Genomic DNA, 22,237 nt, shown 5'->3' with positions numbered 1-22,237 from the left:
CTTCAAGCTTGCTATTCTGGTTTCCACAACAGAAATTTGCCTGCAACTAGAGGAACATCGTTACTGAGCTACCAGAAGAGTACGGATTCCATCCTGACTGTCATGTTATGCTAGGAAAAAGACACATCTGGGTATGTCTTTTGGTTAGTTGGGTAGGCTCTGCAGAAGTATGAAATATGAGAGACCAGAGAAATGCAGAGCCCTTGGGTGAGAGCTCAAGCGGAAACCGTCATGCCCATCCACTTGGTCACATGACAATTTTCTAGATGCCAAGGGATAATTTTGGGCACAGTATGTATCCTTCACTCAGACTGTCCTCTGGCCCAAGAAGCTCTGGTCTTCTGCTAGAATTTTAGAAAGTTGAGAGCTGCTCATAAAAATCTATTTATTTTCAGGGTTATCATGGAAGCAGAAGGTAGCACTGCCCTGGAACAAAGAGGGTGTGACACAAAGCTAGGGGAATGATATCCCTTCACTTCCTCTGTCAGCACAGCATGGCACCATCACATCAAGGGCACTGGACATGAAATAGCCTCAGCAGTGTCAGTGTTTTAGCACAGGACAATAACTACAGGACCCTTTAAGGATGGCACAGCACAACTTCAGGGGCCAAGAGCAAATATTGGTAACCAAGAGCTGCTTAAGAAGCAGCAGCACCAGAACCAAAAACAACAAGGCATCATTCACTGCAGGGATCCACATCACCAATGACCTTGGCAGAACAGGTCAGGATATGTTGTCAAAGAGAAGGAAAATGGAAATGCCTTTTGGTGGCTGACAGGATTATATTCGTGAGCAGCATGAGATATTCTCTGAAGATGGTTAGAAATAACTGGCTGTTGGAGATCCTAAAATTGCAGGACAGGAAAGAGCCAGACAAGTAGTATTTACCCTACTATTGTGAGCAAGCTAATGTGGCTGATAAAGAAAGTCCCATCAGTCCTGTGCACCATCTGGAACATTGTCTTGACTTACCAATATGCAACATAAATTTTCTTGCTGATAAGGCAGCAACAGTTCTGATGAATGAACACACATCAAGAACAAAGGAAACAGAGGAAGGCTGGAAGAAACTAAATAGTTTGGTTAGGACTGGAACAACCCAGGCTCCACAGAGAATAAACCCCAGAGAATCTTCAATTGTCTAAACCTCAAACATACAAGGAACCTGTCAGCATCTTCACTGTGTTAATTATTCCCACCATGGGAGTTCATGTTTTCTAGGTTTCAACTGGGCTTTTCATTTGGGTATCTGAACTCCTTATCATCATTCATATCAAACTTGTCCCACAGGTTTTCACCTCTGGGTTTTTCCGTGCCACTTTTAAAATCTTTTTCCTCCGCAATGTCTGGTACAAAGTAAGGGACCAATACATTTTAAATAAACATATTTTATAAGTTAAATATCTTCCCCAACACAGAAGGAAACCCATTCTTAAAACTTACATGGAAATCAGGCTTCACTTCACTCCACCTACTTTTTATATCTATTCCTTCAGAATTAGTTAGACATTAGGAATATCCTAGGAATAAGGCATATCAAAATCATCAGATGCTAAAATTCTCATCCATAATTTCTGCACTATCCAAGTTTCCTAAAATCAGTGTGTATTACTTTTAATATCAAAGTTAAAAAACAAAATTTTAAAAATCCTTTCAGCTTCACTATCTTCTCATAAACCATTTTTACCTACATTTTTACTCCCTGTTAATGGTAGGGCCACACCTCCCAGTCACCCAGTATCAAACCTCAGGTGTTTCTGGATTCTTCCTTTCCCTGTTGCTCACCTCCCAGATGCAAACAGTCTCCAGATTACATTTGGGCTTTATTCCCACCCTCACAAAGTATCTTGCAAACATCTTTTTTTTTTTTCCATTTTCTCTGCCACAACCCCACTGAAGATTCTATGACCTTATGGCTAGATAGCTACAATCTCCTGCTGCACTTCTAGCTTTTCCCTGCTACATCCTGAAAATATTGCAAGGTTAACCTTAGCTAAAACTATATAGGCTGGGTGTGGTTGTTCATGCCTGTAATTCCAGCACTTTAGGAAACTGAAGTGGGAGGATCCCTTTAGCCCAGGAGTTCGAGACCAGCTGGGCAAAATAGCAAGACCCCATGTTTATAAAAAAATAATCTGACTTGCTGGCATGCACCTGTAGTCCCAGCTGCTTGGGAGGCTGAGGTGAGAGGATTGCTGAAGGTGAGGAGGTAGAGGCTGCAGTGAGCCATCACTGCATCACTGCATCTCACCCTGGGCAAGAGAGACCCTGTCTCAAAAAAATAAATAAATAAAAGATAAATAAATAAATACACACACACACATACACACACGTATAATTTCTTTGGTTTTGAACAAATCACTCCAGTCAAAACTGTCATTGGTCCCTGTATTAGTCTATTCTCACACTGCTAATAAAGACATAACTGAGACTGGGTAATTTATAGAGAAGAGGAGATTTGATGGACTCACAGTTCCATGTGACTGAGGAGGTCTCACAATCATGGTGAAAGGTGAAGAAGGAGCAAAGGCACGTCTTACTCTTACATGGCAGCAGGCAAGAGAGTATGTGCAGGCGAATTGCCCTTTAAAAAACCATCAGATCTCATGAGACTTATTCACTATCATGAGAACAGGATGGGGGAAACCACTGCCGCGATTCAGTTATCTCCACCTGGTCCCTCCCATGACACACAGGAATTATGGGAACTACAATTCAAGATGAGATTTGGGTGGGGACCAAAAGCCTAACCATATCAGTCCCTCATTGCCTTGAATAAAAAAATCCCAATGTTCTAGTTTGACAAAGTTCTTTCCTGCTCCCACTTGGCATTCGGCTACCCTCCTAACTTCTAGTTCCTCTTCTACCCCCCTCATCATCATCTTCTATGAATTCTCTGCTCCAAATAAATGGGCCTGCTCTCTGTTATTCATACAGACCATCTTATTTCCCCCAGTGAATTTATATCACTGACTTTTCCACACGTTAACATTTTCTCCCACTTTCTCTCACTAAAAAAATCTTCCTCTTTCTGACTGGGTGTGGTGGCTCTCGCCTGTAATCTCAGCACTTTTGGAGGCCTAGGTGGACAGATCACCTGAGGTTGGGAGTTCGAGACCAACTCGACCAACATGGAGAAACCCCATCTCTACTAAAAATACAAAATTAGCCGGGCTTGGTGGCACATGCCTGTAATCCCAGCTACTCGGGAGGCTGAGGCAGGAGAATCACTTGAACTCGGGAAGTGGAGGTTGTGGTGAGCCAAGATCGTGCCAGCCGAGATCGTGCCATTGCACTCCAGCCTGAGCAACAAGAGCAAAACTCCACCTCAAAAAAAGAAAAAAAAAGAAAAAGAAAAAGAGAGAAAAAGAAAGAAAGTCTTCCTCTTTCTTCAAGGCCTGGGTCAAGGCACCCCTCTTCAGAGATTCTGTGAACTCCCAGTCTTGTAGTGATTGCCTTTTCCTCTGAACCTAGAACATGTATGGTCCACATTACACATCTGACAGTCTTCCTTAATGGGACCAGTTATCCCCAGTTTGTGTGGAACAATCCTGGTTTGCACCTGTGTCGCTGGTGAAGTACTTAATAGCATTTAAAAATGCTCAAAAATGTCCCAGTCTGGATGATAAAATGCAACCATCTACCTTATCAAACCTATCTTTGCAAAAATCTAATCCCCCTGGCTGAGCTACAAAGGATTCAATGATGGAACTGTGTCCCATTCCTCTGTACCCCTCCGCACACACTACGCTGTGCTTTGCCTAAAGGAACAGCTCAAACAGTGCTTGAAAATCAAGTCTTATTATCCTTGACAGTGGGGGATTCTCGTTTTGCTTATAAACAGATAATTCCATGGGGAATTACCTATCCCTTCATCCTCCCCTACACACACACACATACACACACACAGAGAGAGAGAGAGAGAGAGAGAGAGAGAGAGAGAGAGAGAGAGGGAGAGACTGACCAGAGTACAAAAAGTCTAAACTTCCACCAATACCATATTATTCTCTTCCTCATCCCAGCTCAGGGTGGGGAAGGGATTCCTTTGTGCCTTGCAGAGCACAGAACTACACTTTCAGATTTTAAATGTCCTTGTCCTTACTAGGGATTGGCCTGAAGCAAAATTCTAACATTTTGTCATCAATAACACTCATTTTCTCTTTTAGCACACCCACTGCCTCCTTCATTCACAAAACAATGAATGAATATCTGCTTGTGCTAGACATGAAGCAAGATACTGTGGACTCAAAAACTCAGCAGCAGTCTTTCCCTCTAGGAGCTTAGAATCTGGCATCAGACAATCAGGACTCTACAGGATACACACTATTGAGAAATGGATCCTGTGCTGGGGGAGCATAGTGGAGAAAGCACCTAATTCTTATTGGTCTGCTTGGATGAGCTGAGGAAGATTTCCCAGAAATGACATTAAAGTTCAGTGACCAAATAGAGAATTAGTAGGAAAAGGCACATCAAATAGAATTGCAAGGAAATTGTCCTGGAAAATGTCAATTAATTAAGTATGTAAGAAACATGCCAGGCATGGGGGCTAGATGTGGGGAAAGGAATGGGCAGAAAACATGGTTGGACAGGGAGCGTGGAGCCAGATAGAGCCTTGGATAACATGCTAAGAGGTTTAGGATTTATGTTATAAGCAAAGATACACACATACACATACAGAGAGAGAGAGAGAGAGAGATTTGTTAAGTTGGGAAAATGACTAGATTTATGCTTTAGATAGCTCTCCCATGGAGAAAGCCCCAAAACTCACACACAAAAGTTTAAGGGCAGCTTTCCTCAAATGAGAGGTTGCATAAAGAAGCTGTGTTTGCAGAGAAACTACATCATTATACTTACAATGTATGTTTACATAGGATGGCTGGATGGGAAGGGTGGTTTAATGGAGATTGTGAAAAAGCATCTGGGTTCGTTGGCTCAGGCCTGTAATCCCACACTTTTGTAGGCCAAGGCAGGCAGGCCACTTGATGTCAGGAGTTTGAGACCAGCCTGGCCAACATGGTGAAACTCCATCTCTACCAAAAATAGAAAAATTAGCCAGGTGTGGCGGTACATGCTTGTAATCCCAGCTACTTGGGAGGCTGAGACAGGAGAATTGCTTGAACCTGGGAGGTGGAGGTTGCAGTGAGCAGAGATTGGGCCACTGCACTCTAGCTTGGGTGACACAGTGAGACTCTGTCTCAAAAAAAAAAACAAAAAACAAAAAACAAAAAAAAAAAACTACAGCCCTCTCCACAAAATAATTACCTATTTTACTCATTCGGCACTTCATATATACCCTTTATTATGGTTGGTTTTTGAGGGAAAGGAAGCAGCCATGATGGATCAGGAGTGTAAGGAATTGAAAGAGAAGAAGAGAAGCACCTTGCTTGGGCTACTGGATGGATAATGATGGCATTAATAAAGGTGGAGAATATAGGCTACTGAGATTTGGGGGTGTATGATGAGCTTGGTTTTGAACATACTAAATTGGAAATGTTTGTAGGAGTTCCAGATGGAGTAATTCAATTGGTTATAGAACTATGTTAGAAGGAAAACTTAAGACAAATTAAATTTAACAGAGTTTAATTGAACAAAGAACAATTTGTGAATCAGGCAGCCACACACACCAGAATAGATTCAGAGTGACTCTGGGCCTGCCGTATGGTAGGATAAGATTTATGAACAGAAAAAAGGAGTGAGGTCCAGAAAACAGAAACGAGGTGCAGAAACAGCTGGATTGATTACGGCTCAGCATTTCCCTTATTCGAACACTTCAATAGTCAGCCTCCTGTAATTGGCAGTTTCTCCATGATTGTCACAAGAGTAGATGACAGTCTGTTTACACATCCAGTTGGGTTACAGTTCACTATACAGGAAGAAACCTTTAGGCTGAACTTAAAATATGTAAGGAGGTAACTTTGACTTAACAATTGTCAGTGTTAGAGATCAGGGGAAAGAGTTGTTCTCAAGCTAGAAATCGGCATGTTTTTTGCACCTGAGTACTAATTGAAATAGCAAGAAGAGTTGATGTCATCCATGGAAAGGATGGAGATCAAAATGAAATGGAATCAAGGATTGTAGGAGAAGCACAATTAAGGGAGGCTGGAAAGGAGGTTTCGTTTACCATGTTGACATTGATCAATTGGTAGTGTCTGCAGGGAGTCCCCAAGGAAGACTCTAGGGCCACATTCAGGGTATGAGGATGGATTCACAGGGCTGTTAGCGGCAGGGAAGGTGGAAGTGGTGGCACCCCAGATTTAGGAGGCTGACAGAGGAAAAGGAGGCAGCAAGAGGTGACACTGCAAAAGAATGATAAGAAAACACATCAGAAAGACATGTTTAGTGGAGGCAGGTGCATCAGGAGATCATATAGAATTACAGGCTGAAGCAGGGAGGCTGGAAATTAGACAGTTGTGATTTCATGGGGAGCTGTCTCATTGATTTCGAGGGGGCAGAACTGAGGAGAGTTGAAGAGCAAAGGGGAAGAATTTAAATGACCTTGGTGAGGAAAGACGATGCCCTCAAGAAATTCCCAGGGTCTTACCCACACTGTGAAGTGGCCCAGTTCTACCTAAAGGAGACTTGCCCTTCTAAGACAGCATCTCTAGTTTTAAACTGGCTTTGTTTGCACCTGGTCTAGCTAGATCAGGACTCAGAGCCACCTGATCACCACTGAGTGGACGATGCTCCCCAACCGCCCTGGAGAGTTCACTGGGGTCAATGGGAGAAGCTGCATGGTGTCTGGGATCCTCATTGCCAGACTGTCTTTGAGCATGCAAGAGTTCCTGTGAGAGTCCTAATCGATTTTCCTCTGAGTAATTGCACTCCAGCTTGGGCGACGTAGTCTCCAATGTCTGCCCAGGAATCTCAGCAGAATTCTCCATCCCAGCCTACCACTTTGGTGTGTCCTGCGCTTTTAGGGGTTTGTTTTTGTTTTTGTTTTGAGACAGAGTCTCACTCTGTCACCCAGGCTGAAGTGTGGTGCTGTGGTCCTAGCTCACTGCAGCCTTCACCTCCCAGACTCAAGCAATCTCCCGCCTCAGCCTCCAAAGTAGCTGGGACCACAGTCAACCACCACCACACCCAGCAAAATTTTTAGTTATTTGTAGAGATGGAGTCTCACTCTGTTACCCATGTCCTGTGTTTTTTTTTTTAATCATCTCTCCCACCAAACCCCACACTACCCACAACATGCCCCAAACTTAACTATTCTTTGATAATACAACAAAAGAAGTTAGGAAGTTTCTAATTTAAAAGACAGGCTGGGTATGGTGGCTAATGCCTGTAATCCCAGCACTTTGGGAGGCCGAGGCAGGCAGATCATTTGAGGTCAGGAATTTGAGACCAGCCTGGCCAACATGGTGAAACCCTGTGTCTACTAAAAATACAAAAATTAGCCAGACGTGGTGGCACATGCCTGTAATCCCAGCTACTCGGGAAGCTGAGGCAGGAGAATCACTTGAACCCAGGAGGTGGAGGTTGCAGTGAGCAGAGATTGCGCCATTGCACTCCAGCCTGGGTGACAGACTGAGACTCTGTCTCATAAAAAAAATAAAAGACAAAGGCCAAAGGGGCACATACATACAAAAGGAAAAGGACACACACACACACACACACACACACACACACAAGCCAAGACTCTTTCACTAAAAGAAATAGAAGTTGGGGGCAGCTAAAGGGAAGTAAAAGAACAGCAGGCCCTGCCCACCCTGGCAAGAACCCATGAAAGGACAGTGGGAGGGGAGAACCTTCTAGGTTCAAACAGAAAAGGTGAATAGCATCATTTTTGAAAATAGCATTCCCAATCCTAAATTTCAAATTAGAACTGCCTTTGATTGCAAATGTTTAAACTTATATTAAAGGAAAATGACCATCAAGGGGATTGTTTCTGGAGTCAGGCTTAGCGTGATGTAATGGGACAGTTACCTCATTAGAATGAAATAGGAACAAAGCTATCCTTGAAACCTTAAAGACCCGGCTCCAGGGCCCGAGCTTTGGCCATTTTTTACGCTGCACTGACCCCTAGAGGTTCTTCCTTTTCATTCACAATGTGCTATGTACTTGGCCCAGGGGAAAAAAATAAAATAAGAGAAAATGTTGCTTTTCTTTCTTACAATCAAAAGGGGTATGAAAAGTCAGAAAAAGAAGGAAAGCATGGTCTCACTGCCAAGGGCTGTCAATTAAAACCACCTTAATAAGAGGAGCAAATCTCGTCAGTGAATTTCTCATGCCCCAAGCACCAGCAGTTAAGCTTGCTACAATATTAGTAAAACAGATTGGGAACAAGAGCTTGCATTTTAAATGTGCATCTTTGATTCCCTGCCCCACGTGGCAACTGAGACCCTAGACCAGCTGCCAACCCCATCCAGTCCCTTCCCAATACAAGGACGGTGGGAAGTTGTGGCCCTATCTGAAGACCCAGTTGCTTGGATTGCCTTATCACTGCCACCTTGCTTAATTTCTCACCCACAGGAGAAGGTTGAGTCCCCAGAGTGCCCACATGCATGTTAGGTTGAAACACACCTCTGTTTGGGGAAGCAAGCTGCATCATTGTTACAGGGTAGGGGGAAAAAGAGCGTGGCATGTCAAGTCCTCACAATCTTAATGACGCCTTATGGCAATAGAAAATTTGATTTTTAACCCACAGGCCATCCAGAGATCTGTCCTCTTATGGAGAAGAAAGGGAGGAAATCAGAAATATTGAGGGAGCTGGGATTCCCAGTCCACAAGTGTGACTTGTGGGAAATTTTAAGAGTGCATGTCCCTCAAATTAAGGAATTAATCCCTCTTCACGGCAGACAGTCCAGAGGAATAAGAGATCCAAGAGGGGCTGAGACATGTGCTCTAAAATTCAAATAATCCACAAGTGTGCATCCATCATTATAGTTATATAGATTATATTATATAGTCATATATAATTACATCATCCATAGTCTCACTGAAAGGGAAGAAGGAAAAATATAAGGCCCTTTGGAAACAACAGTTCGAAAACAATAGCTTGGTTACTCTCTAAACATCATGTACAGAATTTCTCACATGTGAAGCTGCCCAGTTCTACCTAAAAGAGCCTTGCCCTTCCAAGACAGCATCTCCGGTTTTAAAGTGGCTTCATTTGCACCCGACCTAGCATCAGGACTCAGGGCCACCTGATCGCCACTGAGTGGATGATGCTCCCCAGCTGCCCTGGAGAGTTCACTGAGGTCAGTGGGAGAAGCTGCATGGTGTCCGGGATCCTCATTACCAGACTGTCTGTCTGAGCATGCAAGAGTTCCTGGGAGAGTCCTAATCGATTTTCCTCTGGGTAATAATGGTCTTACCTGCACGACAGCTACCTGAAAACTCCTTTCCTCAGTGGTGGTGATCGTTACCACCTCAAACAAAGCTGGCCTCTCCAGAGCACGCACCTGGGAAGAGGCTGAATGTATTGAAAACTGGTGAGCCTGAAAAAGGTAATCTTAGGTAAATCTCTTTATCTCTACGAACTGTGGGGGAAGCATTTTTAAACCTGTATATATATGGGTGAATCTTATTTTTTTGAAAAATCAATCTGAGAAAAGAACTTTTATCTGAGGAAGGCAAGTCCTTTTAACTGATCAGGCCCAGAGAGACATGACAATGAAACAGCAATCATGCATGACTCCCCACTTTGAGCTATGTATTCATCTCTTGAAATTGCTTGCTAGTGCCACAAACAGCCATAGATTCATCTAAGAATGCTGCACCAGACACGATTACCCACACCCTGTAGCTTAACAATGTATAACCAATCACTAATCAGTGTCATTTCTATAAACCCACGAGGATTCCTGGGTTTATACAAAGGAATTTTGAACCAGCCCACTCCCTTTCCCTCTTTTTTGCCTTTAAGAACATGCTTATAATAAAGGCCAAAAGAAGCTCGTATCCAAGATTACTAGGGCTTGAGTCTTACGAGCAGCTGTCTTCACTTTGGCTCAGTTAAACTCTTTACATTGTATGTTGTGCTTCAGCCTCTTCCTTTTAGGTCTACAAAGCTTACGAGAGGAGGGAGTTATTTCTAGTCTAGACATTTGATTGGACACCAAAAATAAAAACATGGAAAGTAATTAAACAACTCATGTCCTATTGCTTAACCACTTGCCTTTTTCATGAAATTACAGTTGTGCCTTAGACACTGGCCCAAGCATTATGCATCTGGAATTTCAGGCTGTCTTTACCGCTGATCATCTAGGAATTGATTGGGCAGTGATCTGATTTAATGGGTGAGCTAGCTGAAATAATTGGATTGACAGTTTCCATAGATGAGGTGTTCACTCACCACACCATCTTTCACCCATTAGGATGTTATGCATTTACTCCAATAGATTCAAAGAGAATCATAATTATTCACAAAATTTTCCAATTTCCCACTGCAGTTGTCACTCAGAAAGTATGCCAAGAAGCTCAGCAGAAGAAATGCATAAATATGTAAGCCCTTATTAAATGATTCACCTCACTGTTGGCAACCTTCAGTCTAGGAGCTCCCATTTTCATTTACTTAAGGAACCTTGACACAGTCCTAAGGCGTATAGGACTACGAATGCCTTAAAAATGTATCCTGTTTCCTTACACATATATTGAGTTTCCAAAAAGTATCAGAACAAACACCAGTTGCAAAATAACAAGGTTTCATGGTTGCAGCTATAATTTCTGAAAAACTGGGAGCATACAAATATTTCCCAATTACAGAAAGATGTCACTAATATTTACTTTCCCTGTCAGTTGTGTTTTGTTAATTAAGCATCTTTTACCTGAGGGAATAAGGCACTTCTTGTTCTCCCTGGGGTTGGAAGGTAAAAGTAAGTAGAGATTAGGCAGCGACTGGAATCACAAAAGCAAGTGCTGCCTGGCTAACTCCCCGTCCCCACCCCAGCCCAAGGCAAATGATAGAACGTTCTATTTAAAGAAGTCCATTGACAATACTATTGTTCTTTCAAAGCCTAGGAGAAAGTAAAAATTGTATGAGAATCTCCTTTTTATCCTCCCTTCAAAATGCTGGGTATACATAAAGTGATTGAGAAAGGAAAAATAACTCAGAGAAGTCTGAGCTATGTGAGCTATGCAAAATGCATCAGTCCCAGAAAGGCATGAGTATGGGACTTCAGTCTTTTATCAGGCCCAGAAAGATATGAGCATGGGACTTCCACTCCCACCAACCACTGCCTGAGGGCAATTATTTAAAGGCATTTTGTTCCTGATTTGCTGTTTCACTCGTAGTCTTTATGTTTCTGGAATTTGTGATACGAAGAACAATGTAGAGCCAATCATAGCTTATTATTTTAATGTAGATTTTTGGTTAACAATTTAGGAACTCTCTCTTTTCCTTTAAAAGCCTACTTGTGGCTGGGCGCAGTGACTCACACCTGTAATCCCAGCATTTAGGGAGGCCAAGGTGGGTGGATCACCTGAGGTCAGGAGTTCAAGATCTGCCTGGCCAACACGGGGAAACCTCATCTCTACTAAAAATACAAAATTAGCTTGTAATCCCAGCTACTCGGGAGGCTGAGGCAGGAAAATCACTTGAACCCAGGAGGCAAAGGTTGTAGTTGGCTGAGATCACGCCATTGCACTCCAGCCTGGGCAACAAGAGTGAAACTCTGTCTCAAAAAAAAAAAAAAACCCTACTTGTAACACCTGCTAACAGGAGTATATATTCAGGGCAACTTGAGTCTATATTTGCAATCCTCAATAACGACCCAAATAAACTCTCTACTTTTATTAATTTTGCTTCTGCTTCTTCCTTGTAGGTCAACATACTATGACATTCTAGAAAGTTGGATAAAGTTTTAAAGATTGTTATTTGTATTATTAAAGTGATTTCTGATTATTTTTGAGTTTACATGCAGTTATCATTGTCCATACATCCCAGGCAAATAGAAGAGTTTAATGTAGGAGGTTTGGATGTTGCTTGAATGCATGATTGTAGAAACACAAAATAATTGACTAAGTGGAGGTAGAGAGCTCTAATACTAGCAGTTACCAAAGTTAGATGCATACACAGCAAGGGCTTTCACAGAACTTTCAAATTCCTTCTCATTGTAAGTTTTGGGGAAAAAAAAGTAAGTTATGCCAATAGTTATTGGTATAGTTTGGATATTTTTGCCCACCCAAATGTCATGTTGAAATGTAATCCCCAGTGTTGGAGGTGGGGCCTGGTGGGAGATGATTGGATCATGGAGGAAGATTTCTCATGAATGGTTTAGCACCATCCTCTTGGTGCTGTTCTCAGGATAGTGAGTGAGTTTTTGCAAGATCTAGTCGTTTAAAAGTGTGTGACACCTCCCCACTCTCTAGCTCCTGGTCTGGCCCCATGACCTGCCTACTCCCCCTTCATCTTCTACCATGATTATAAGTTTCCAAAGGCCTTCCAAGAAGCCAAGCAGATGCCAACACCATACTTCCTGTACAGCCTGCAGACCTGTGAGCCAATTAAACCTATTTTCTTTAAAATTACCCAATCTCAAGTATTTCTTTTCTTTTTTTTTTTTCAGTTTCTTTCTTTTATTATTATTATTATTATTATACTTTAAGTTCTAGGGTACATGTGCATAACGTGCAGGTTTGTTACATATGTACACTTGTGCCATGTTGCTGTACTGCACCCATCAACTCGTCATTTACATCAGGTATAAATCCTATGCAATCCCTTCCCCCTCCCCCCTCCCCATAATAGGCCCCGGTGTGTGATGTCCCCCTTCCCGAGTCCAGGTGATCTCATTGTTCAGTTCCCACCTATGAGTGAGAACATGCGGTGTTTGGTTTTCTGTTCTTGTGATAGTTTGCTAAGAATGATGGTTTCCAGCTGCATCCATGTCCCTACAAAGGACACAAACTCATCCTTTTTTATGGCTGCATAGTATTCCATGGTGTATATGTGCCACATTTTCTTAATCCAGTCTGTCACTGATGGACATTTGGGTTGATTCCAAGTCTTTGCTATTGTGAATAGTGCCGCAATGAACATACGTGTGCATGTGTCTTTATAGCAGCATGATTTATAATCCTTTGGGTATATCCCCAGTAATGGGATGGCTGGGTCATATGGTACATCTAGTTCTAGATCCTTGAGGAATCGCCATACTGTTTTCCATAATAGTTGAACTAGTTTACAATCCCACCAATAGTATAAAAGTGTTCCTATTTCTCCACATCCTCTCCAGCACCTGTTGTTTCCTGACCTTTTAATGATTGCCATTCTAACTGGTGTGAGATGGTATCTCATTGTGGTTTTGATTTGCATTTCTCTGATGGCCAGTGATGATGAGCATTTTTTCATGTGTCTGTTGGCTGTATGAATGTCTTCTTTTGAGAAATGTCTGTTCATATCCTTTGCCCACTTTTTGATGGGGTTGTTTGTTTTTTTCTTGTAAATTTGTTTGAGTTCTTTGTAGGTTCTGGATATTAGCCCTTTGTCAGATGAGTAGATTGCAAAAATTTTCTCCCATTCTGTAGGTTGCCTGTTCACTCTGATGGTAGTTTCTTTTGCCGTGCAGAAGCTTTTTAGTTTAATTAGATCCCATTTGTCAATTTTGGCTTTTGCTGCCGTTGCTTTTGGTGTTTTAGACATGAAGTCTTTGCCCATGCCTATGTCCTGAATGGTACTACCTAGGTTTTCCTCTAGGGTTTTTATGGTATTAGGTCTAACATTTAAGTCTCTAATCCATCTTGAATTAATTTTCGTATAAGGAGTAAGGAAAGGATCCAGTTTCAGCTTTCTACTTATGGCTAGCCAATTTTCCCAGCACCATTTATTAAATAGGGAATCCTTTCCCCATTTCTTGTTTCTCTCAGGTTTGTCAAAGATCAGATGGCTGTACATGTGTGGTATTTCTTTATATTAATAGCAATGCAAGAACAGACTAACACAGTAATGAAGATCATTGATTCTGTGGATGCAAATAACATGGCTTGGAATTCTCATGCACATTATGATGAGAAAGGAGAAGTAGTCCAAAGTCGTGGTTAACACTCTTGACCCAGGTACCTAGTTTTGAATCCTGGCTCTGCCATTTGCTAATTCTGTGACCTAAGTTACTTAACCTTTGTGTACCTCAGTTCCCCATCTGTAAATATTACCTCCCTCAAGTGTCTCTGTGAGGATTAAATGAGATCCTATTTGGGAAGCACTTAAAACAGAGTCTGGCACATTGTCAGAGCTATACAATGCTATATATGTGTTTGTTGAATACAGAAACAAAATGTGGAGTGTTTGTTATTGATTGAAAAGATATTGTGAGATGAACAAGACAAAATCCGTTTATGTCAGTCATTAGATCATTTTTTTGCATGACAAACATTTTAAGAGTCTGACAGAAAAGTGTTCATAATGTATAACATAATAAATTTTGGCATATGATTTCAGCATGCTTATGGACCCCTACCCCAAGTAACCCATGGGCTGTCTAGATCAGAAGCCTTGCATTAAACCAAAATCATATTTATAGTGAGAATATGCTGGTACAATGAACATTAATCTAAATTTAACAACTATAAACATCTGAGATGTTGTATGAGGTATTTAGGATGTTAAGTGCAGAGCTGTGTCCCCACACCCCCAACCCCTGCCAAATTCATACGTTGAGTTTCTAACCCCCAGTAGCTTAGAATGGGACCATATTTAGAGATAGGTTCTTTAAAGAGGTGGTTAAGTTCAAATGAGACCATTAGGCTGGGCCCTAACCTAATACAACGGGTGTACTTATAGAAGCAGAAATTTGGATACAGACAGGCACAGAGTGAAAATTCAGGGAAGAGAAGATGGTCACCCACCAGCCAAGGAGAGAGGCCTCAGAAGAAACCAACCCTGCTGACATCTTTATCTTGAACTTCTAGCCTTCGGAACTATAAGAAAGTACATTTCTGTTGCTTAAACAACTCCGTCTGTCATACTTTCTTATGGAAGCACTAGCAAACCAATAGCCAGGGTAATAGAAACAGTGGGAGCAATGAAGTACCCTACACCAAAAAGTGGAAAGGGTGGCAAAAAAGAGGAAGGACATTTATTTCTTTATACTTTGATGTGTTGATATTGAAAAAAGATGAAGAAAAATAGTAAATTCTACTGGAATTGCTATTATGAATTTTATTGGGACCTTGTTTTGAAATACTACTACATGCTTTGAAATTCCTAGAATATTACAAGATGATACTATATAAGATACAATTTATTACTCCCAATGAGTCAGCAATAAATACAAAGCTTTTCATATCCACATAAATTCAATTACATGGTAAGAGGAAAAGAATTCATAGGCAAGTACTCACAAGCATGAAAGATGTAGATGTAGGTATTTATGTTTGGGGGAAAACTGTGGCTATCCCTTGTTAAAAGCACTCATTGGGTTTGTCCAGAAGGCAAAGATTGTATCTCCCTGTATAGTACCTAGACTATCACCACACATAATTGAGGGTAATGGTAGGGCTGTGTTTCATGTACATGGGAAGTGAATGTTAACACCAAATGTAGGTTCAAGGGAAACAATTGCTCAATTCTGTGAGCCAACCCCAATTGCTTTTCCTCTCCTAAAACAGATTCTGAAATGAAGCTATGCATACTGTGGTGCTAATGAGAGAAAAGAAAGAAGAGGAGAGGAGGATGGGTGGGGTGGCTCATGCCTTTCATCTCAGCACCTTTGGAGGCCAAGATAGGAGGGTCACTTGAGGCCAAGAGTTTGAGATCGGCCTGGGCAATATAACAAGACTCTTTCTCTAAAAAAAAAAAAAAAAAAAAAAAAAAAATTAGCTAGGGGATGGTGGTACATGTAAGCCTGTAGTCCCAGCTACTCAGGAGGCTAAGGCAGGGGGATTCCTTGAGCCCAGAATTCAAGGCTGCAGTGAGCTATGATCAGGCCACTGCACTCCAGCCTGGGTGACAGAGTGAGACCCTGTTTCAAAAAGAAAGAAAGAAAGGAGAGGAAAGAAAGGAAAGCCTCTCCATCCTAGAAATGGTTCTCTTTGATGTAGCCTGGGCAATCATTACATACCAGCTCTGTAAAGGAATCACGACAAAATGTCTGAGTATGGTAAACTTGAATAGGACCTCAGTAGAGTTATTTTAGAAATTTAGCAGCAGTGACTTTTTAACGCCTGCTTCATGGAACACATTTCATTTTAAGTATTTCACTGACATTGATGAATGAGCTTGCAATGTTCATCTTAAATTTTATTGAATAAAAACTATTCAGAAACTGGTTTGCACACATTTTTTATATTATTTTTAGAAAGAATGTAGCATTCGGGAAAGACATTAAATTGATGACCTATTCCCAAGAGTACAGAAAGTTTCCCATTTACCCTGCCTGGCTCATTAACTCTGCCTGGCCCATCTGAACCTGAGTTATCTGGACAGCTAGGAAAAAAATGAAGGTAATGAAGCTGCCTCCCCAACCAAAGGCTAGAAAAAGTGAAGCATTAAAGAAGCACAGTAAAGATGCAAAATGCTAAAGAAGCAATATTTTCTAAACTATCTAAATGTGGCTTCTTCCACCATGGGACTAGCAAAGATGCAAAATGCTAAAGAAGCAATATTTTCTAACATATCTAAATGTGGCTTGTCTCACCATGGGACTATTGCCTTTATTTTCTTTCAATCTTTGACACAAGGTTTTGTTTTTGTTTGTTTGTTTTAAATAATCATTTTTCCTTATCATTTCCTGTATATATGAGTATGGTCCCAAATATACATTTTAAAATAGGGAATGATAAGGAATATATATGTATGTATTTCTATCATAAGCCACATTTTCTCACCTTTCTCATTCTTTCCTCATTCCCAATTCTCCTACTGCTCTCAAACTCTCCATTCACCACTTGACAGAAGTTATTTTACTTCTCTCAATTCTGGAGTTTTTACAATAATTGTTGCCAAAAAGGTTGCTCTCTCCCTTTAACACAGTCCATCTTGCTCTAGGATCATGGTGGCTCCCCAATGCCATTATTTCTCCAAATATACTAACCTGACCCACACAGAGAGAATCGAGAGGTGAAGATGGTGTCCTGTGTGGAGCCTGGCACCACGCTGCTGGGGTTCAAGCTCTGTCTGCGGCCCACCAGCTGAGTGGCCCTGCTGAAGGTCCTCCAGGACTCTGTTCTTTCATCTGCAAAATGGGGATAGTAGTATCTCTCTTGTAGGGTTACTGTGAGTTTAAATTGAGGTCATTTATATCTAGTGTTATTGTTATTATAGTTGACCCTTGAACAACATGGGTTTGAACAGTGCTGGTCCACTTACGTGCAGGTTTTCTTCTGCCTCTACCACCCCTGAGATGGCAAGACCAACCCTTCCTCTTCCCCCTCCTCCTCAGCCTACCCAATGTGAAAACAATGAAGAAGAAGACCTTTATAATGATGCACTTCCACTTAATGAATAGTAAATGTTTTCTCTTCCTTATGATTTTAATAACATTTTATTTTCTCTATTAATCACAAGAATACAGTATATAATACATATAACATACATCATATGCATTAACTGATGGTTTATGTTATTCACAAGGGTTCCAGTCAACAGCAGGATATTAGTAGTTGAGTTTTGGGGAAGCTGAGAGTGATGTGCAGATTTTTGGCTGTGCACATTATTCCAGGGTCAACTATATTTCATGAGCTAGGCTCTGGAAGTTCACCATATCAGTAAGGACTGATTAACGTTTTCTATGGAAGCAAAAATGGATTGTGGTAAGAAACAACAAAGTAATATTTATCCTGGATGTGTTTGACCTGTGTAATTTCCCAGGCAGGAGGGGCAGTCATTGCAGGACGTTCTCTCCCTTTTCCAGTGTGGCCCCCTAATTGATCACAAGAGTGACTCTGGGTTCTTGCCTCCTATATCTCTTCCCCTTCTCGTCTGTTTCTTCACATAGGGTTCTGAAAGTAGTTGCATCTTTTGATAGCACATCACTGAATCAAACAGAGTTATTTCCTATGCTCACTAGTTCAACCTACCAATGTTTCATTATTTAGGATTACTACAGATAACGAAATCAGATTTCACCTTTTCTTCTTCAGGAATTAACCAAAAATTGTCCCCCAACTATCCAAGAAAACAAAGAAACTAGTCTGCCATCAAGAAAGGAAAGAAAGAAATTAAAACTGAAATGTATGTAGTAAGGAAGATGCTATTATGATTTATAAGTTCCATGTTTGGACTACCATGGCCAAGATCTACCCGGAAAGTCTGCCTTTTCTCAGAGCTTGAGGAGGGTCATATTACCATATTACTTTTATAATATGGTAAAATATACATAACATAGAATTAAGTGCATTCACATCGTTATACAACCATCACCACCATTCATCTCGAGAATGTTTTCATCTTCCCCAACTGAAACTTAGCACTCATTAAACACTAACTTTTTTAATATCCCTTTCCCTAAGCCCCTGGCAATCACCATTCTATTTTCTCTGATAAATGATAAATGAGAAAGGCAACACACCCTTTTCTGGCCAGATATGCTGAATCTATCCTGCAGATTTGTGGTATGGCAGATGTTGCACCCAGATATGTAGTCTCCTATCCACATTTGTTTAATAGTATGATAGCCAAAGAAATTCTGATCTCTAAGGATGAAAGTCACTAATATAAGAAAAAGGTCACTCAAAAATACTTACTGGAGAAATGTGGAAATAAATATCAGAATTAAGTTATAGTTCCTTAAGAATATCATTAGCATTATACTATATTGTTTCCTTTTCTCTTTAGCCCCACAAAGTTTGTGATTACCAGGCAAATCATATCCCCATATTATCTTCGGTTAGGCCAGAGGATAAAAATGATGTCTAACTCCTTATCTAACACAACTATTTTATTTTTATTTTTATAATATGGTAAAATATACATAATATAGAATTCACAGTTTTAACAATTTTTAAGTGTACAGTTCAGTGGCATTAAATACACTCACATTGTTGTACAACCATCTCCACCATTCATCTCGAGAATGTTTTCATCTTCCCCAACTGAAACTTAGTACTCAGTAAACACTTTCTTAATATCCCTTTTCCTAAGCCCCTGGAAATCACCATTCTATTTTCTCTCTCTATGAATGTAACTATTCTTGTTATCTCAAGCAAGTAGAATTATACATTATTTGTCTTATAGTGACTGACAGATATGGTTTGTCTCTGTGTCCCCACCCAAATCTCATGTTGAATTGTAATCCCCAATATTGGGGGAGGGACCTGGTGGAAGGTGATTGGACCACAAGGGTGGATTTCCCCCTTGCTATTCTCATGATAGTGAGTTCTCATGAGATCTGGTTGTTTAAAAGTGTGTACCACTTCCTTATTTACTCACTGTCTTTCCTGCTGCCATGTGAAAATGTGCTTACTCTCCCTTTGCCCTTCTGCTGCCATGATCGTAAGTTTCCTGAGACTTCCCAGCCATGCCTTCTATACAGCCTGCAGAACAGTGAGTCTATTAAATCTCTTTTCTTTATAAATTACCCAGTCTCAGATAGTTCTTTACAGAAGTGTGAGAACGGACTAATACAAAAAAAAAAAAAATGGTACCAGAAAAGTAGGGTATTGCTATAAAAATACCTGAAAATGTGGAAACAACTTTGGAACTGGGTAGTGGGCAGAGATTGGAACAGTTTGTAGGGCTTATAAGAAGAGAGAAAGATAAGAGAAAGTTTGGAACTCTCTAGAGACTTGTTGAATGGTTGTGACCAAAATGCTCATAGTGATAGGGACAATGAAGTTCAGGTTGAGGTCTCAGATGAAGATGAGAAACTTATTGAGAGCTGAAGTAAAAGTCACTCTTGGTATGCCTTAGCAAAGAGACTGGTGACATTGTGCCCCTGCTCTAGAGATCTGTGGAACTTTGAACTTGAGAGAGGTGATTTAGGATTTCTGGCAGAAGAATATTCTAAGCAGCAAAGCATTCAAGGTGTTACGGGGCTGCTTCTGATAGTCTATGCTCATATGTGTGAACAAAGAGATTATCTGAAACTGGAACTTATGTTTAAAAGGGAAGCAGAGCATAAAGATTTAGAAAATTTGCTGCCTGATCATGTGCAAGAAAAGTAAAACCCATTTTCCAGGGAGAAATTCAAGCCAGCTGTAGAAATTTGCATAAGTAAAGAGGAGCCAAATGTTAATAGCCAAGATAATGAGGAAAACAACTCCAAGGAATTTCAGAGACCTTTGTGGCAGCCCCACCCATCACAGGCCCAGAGGCTTAGGAGGGAATAATTGTTTCATGGGCCATGCCCAGGGCCCTGCTGGTCTGTCGCCTGGGCACGGCACCCTGTGTTCCAGCTCCTCCAGCTCCAGCCATGGCTAAAAGAGGCAGCTTTGGCTGTTGTTTCAGAAGGTGCAAGCCTCAAGCCTCAGCAGCTTCCACATGGTGTTATGCATGCAGGTACATAGAAGGCAAGAGTTGAGGTTTGAAAACTGCCTAGATTTCAGAGTATGTATGGAAATGCCTGGATGTCCTGGCAGAAGTCTGCTGCAGGGGCAGAACCCTCATGGAGAACCTTTACTAGAGCAGTACAGAGGGGAATTATGGTGTAGGAACCCCTACACAGAGTCTCCACTGGGACACTGCCTAATGGAGCTGTGAGAAGAGGGCCACTGTCCTCCAGACCCTAAAACACTGTCCTCCCACCAACCATCTGCACCATGTGCCTGGAAAGCCACAGGCATTCAATGCCAGCCCATTAAAGCAGCCACAGGGGCTGTACCCTGCAGAGTCACAAGGACAGAGCTTCCCCAGGCCTTAGGAGCCCACCCATTGCATCAGTGTGCCCTGGATGTGATGCATTGAGTCAAAGGAGATTATTTTAAATCTTTAAGATTTAGTGACTTCCCTGCTGGGTTTCAGACTTGCACTGGGCCTGTAGCTCCTTTGTTTTGGCCAATTTCTCCCTTTTGGAAAGGGAGCATTTACCAAATGCCTGTATCTCCATTGTATCTTGGAAGTATCTAACTTATTTTCTATTTTACAGGCTCATAGGCAAAAGGAACTTGTCTCAAATGAGACTTTGGACTTGAACTTTTGGGTTAGTGCTGGAATGAGTTAAGACTTTGGGAGACTATTGGGAAGACATGATTGTGTTTTGAAATGTGAGAAAGACATGAGATTTGGGAAGGGCCAGGGTCAGAATAAGATGATTTGGCTCTGTGTCCCCATACAAATCTCATGTTGAATTGTAATTCCCAATGTTGGGGAAGGGACCTGGCGGGAGGTAATTGGATCGTGGGGGTGAATTTTCCCCTGGCTGTTCTCATGATAGTTAGTGATTTATCATGAGATATGGTTGTTTAAAAGTGTTTACCACTTCCCTCTTCATGCTCTCTCTCACCTGCCACCAGGTGAAGATGTGCTTGCTTCCTCTTTGCCCTTCCACCATGATTGTAAGTTTCCTGAGGACTCCCAGCCACGCTTCCTGTAGTGCCTGCAGAACCATGAATCAATTAAACCTCTTTTCTCTTACTAGTGTCAGGTGGTTCTTTATAGCAGTGTGAGAACAGACAAATACGCCGGCTCTGTTCCATCTAACAGTTATTAAAATACCACCTAAAAGTAAGCAATAAATGTTTTCTGGTGATATAGACTTGCCATTCATTCAAAAAATATCTGGTTTCCTCTATGCCAAGAACTGTGGGGAATAAAAAAACATTGTTTAGTCACTACAATCTGGTTATGAAGATGAGACAAAGCAATAGGATTGGTTAGGAATAAAACTGCATAGAATAACAACCCCAAATGACTGTAACCAACTGCCAGAACATGGGATACAGAAAACTGATGTTATGAACAGTGGAGGTGAGAAAAGATCAAAGTTGACTGGAGTAAGGGTGAAGTGATTTATAAAGAAAGGGCCTTACAGAATTGATTATATTTCTGTAGAACTAAAGGGGAAAGAACTGGGTACAAGAACAAGAGCAAAACCAACATTAGTGGAAAGACAAGGACAGAAGATGAGCCTAACAGGTTGGTCACGTTACTCAATGTGCCCCCTTGTCCCAACCCATCTTTCTCTGCCTTGCCCTGTGTTCCAGAAAGCTGTGCTGTACACACATGCCCTCTGGCTTCCTGTTGGGTTCTTGGTGTGGCTGGTCTCTGAATGTTTAACAAGCAATTGATTCAAACACTGCTAACACCTATTAAAACAATCCCTTCGTTGAGTTCCTTCCTTGAGTAACATTTAATTAATCCCTTTGAGAGTGGCATCAATTTCCTGCCAGGCTTTGAATATTATGCTGGGATATGTGTTGC

At 41.3% G+C, this 22,237-nt stretch overlaps 1 long non-coding RNA gene across 2 annotated transcripts in view; it reads left to right on the top strand.

The window, feature by feature from the left end:
* The window catches only part of LOC135968225 (uncharacterized), a 44,482-nt gene extending 23,031 nt beyond the window's left edge, over positions 1–21,451 (top strand). Inside the window, exons 3-5 of one of the 2 annotated variants that reach the window (XR_010582838.1) lie at positions 19,378–19,423; positions 20,964–21,017; positions 21,331–21,451. This is a non-coding gene — a long non-coding RNA (uncharacterized lncRNA). Of the gene's footprint in view, positions 1–19,377; positions 19,618–20,963; positions 21,018–21,330 lie in introns of those variants that run through there. The other variant, XR_010582837.1, reaches the window with a different exon arrangement.
* The last annotated feature ends 786 nt before the right edge of the window (positions 21,452–22,237 follow it).

The sequence above is a fragment of the Macaca fascicularis genome, chromosome 18, assembly GCF_037993035.2.
Source record: "Macaca fascicularis isolate 582-1 chromosome 18, T2T-MFA8v1.1".
NCBI lineage: Eukaryota > Metazoa > Chordata > Mammalia > Primates > Cercopithecidae > Macaca > Macaca fascicularis.
The sequence above is the reverse complement of the archived record's forward strand: the minus strand, read 5'-3'. Positions and strand labels throughout refer to the sequence as shown.